This window comes from Otolemur garnettii, unplaced genomic scaffold (assembly GCF_000181295.1).
Source record: "Otolemur garnettii isolate 467f Iridium unplaced genomic scaffold, OtoGar3 scaffold00110, whole genome shotgun sequence".
Classification (NCBI taxonomy): domain Eukaryota; kingdom Metazoa; phylum Chordata; class Mammalia; order Primates; family Galagidae; genus Otolemur; species Otolemur garnettii.
The window spans coordinates 1,744,854-1,746,473 of record NW_003852505.1 but is presented as its reverse complement, the minus strand read 5'-3'; positions in this window follow the sequence as shown (position 1 = coordinate 1,746,473).

Genomic DNA, 1,620 nt, shown 5'->3' with positions numbered 1-1,620 from the left:
TTATCTAGTGATGGAATTGGGAGGATTTCAGTATCTTTTTAATGAATAACGACCACCTTCTGATTGCCCTAGTGTTAGTAAATAAATGCGCCCAACAGCTATTTTTGTCTTTCTTGTTGATTTGCAATTTGGTTAAGAGATATGAGCCATCATATTGCTTTATGAGGCTTGTATTTAGTAACAGCATCAGCAGCTTCCTGTTGTGCCCAGCTCAATCCCTTTGGTGCTTATCATTTCATCATCAGGGTAATCCTGGGAGGGAATTGTCCTCCAACTGCCACCACTGGTCCAGGCCACCATGATTTTTTTCCTGGATTATTGCCACATGCTCCTAATTCAGTGGTTCTCAACCTGTGGGTCACCCCTTTGGGGGGTCAAACGACCCTTTCACAGGGGTTGCCTAAGACCATCCTGCATATCAGATATTTACATTATGATTCATAACAGTAGCAAAATTACACTTATGAAGTAGCAACGAAAATAATTTTATGGTTGGGGGTCACCACAACATGAGGAACTGTATTAAAGGGTCGCGGCATTAGGAAGGTTGAGAACCACTGTCCTAATTGCTTGCTCAGTTTTGGTCTTATGCCCTCCCCATCACCCTCTGTCCATACCACCCTTCACACTGAGTGATCACAGTCCATTACTTTCAGAACAATACCCGAATGCCTGACACAGACCCAGGTCACCTTTTGCCACTCTTCCTCATCCTTCGTGTTCTACCCTGGTGGTCTTTAACATTTGTTGCTCAAAATAATTTGACACATTTTAAATTTGACATTGAAAATTTTACACCATAAATTAAAATACTAGAAAGGTTGCAATTGTAGTATTTTATGAATAGGTTGGAAGAAATCTTACATTACTTTGGAATCAGATCACCATGATTTTTTTTCTTTCTTTTTTTTTTTTTTTAAGAAAGAGTCTCACTTTGTTGCCCTCAGTAGAGTGCCATGGCATCACAGCTCACAGCAACCTCCAGCTCTTGGGCTTAGGCTATTCTCTTGCCTCAGCCTCCTGACTAGCTGGGACCACAGGCACCCGCCACAATGTCCGGCTATTTTTTTTGTTGCAGTTTGGCTGGGGCTGGGTTTGAACGTGCCACCCTCGGTGCCCTATTCACTGGGCCACAGGCGCCACCCATGATTTTTTTTCTTGGTAGAGAAAAAAAATCGTCGCCCTTGGGAGAGTGCTATGGTGTTACAGCTCACAGCAACCTCTAACTCTTGGGCTTAAGCAATTCTCTTGCCTCAGACTACCAAGTAGCTAGGACTACAGGCATTACAATTTTTTTTAATAACAGCTTTAAGATATTTTTCATATATAAGGTTTGTACCATACCAATCTGACAGTTATCATTGTTTCTTCCAAAAATAAGAGGACAAGCTCCTCTTTAATGATTGAAACTTACACAACATTCTCTTTTCTCTTTGAATTTATACATCCATTCTTCTTCCACAGATTTTTATTCTAATATGCCATATTTTTATTCTCATCCTGTCATACTTCCTTGTGGCAAATATACAGAACACACATTAAACTTGAAATGATTTTTAATTTCCTGTGATGATGCTTTAAAGATTAACATTTTTCTTCTTCTTCTTTTTTTTTTTTTTT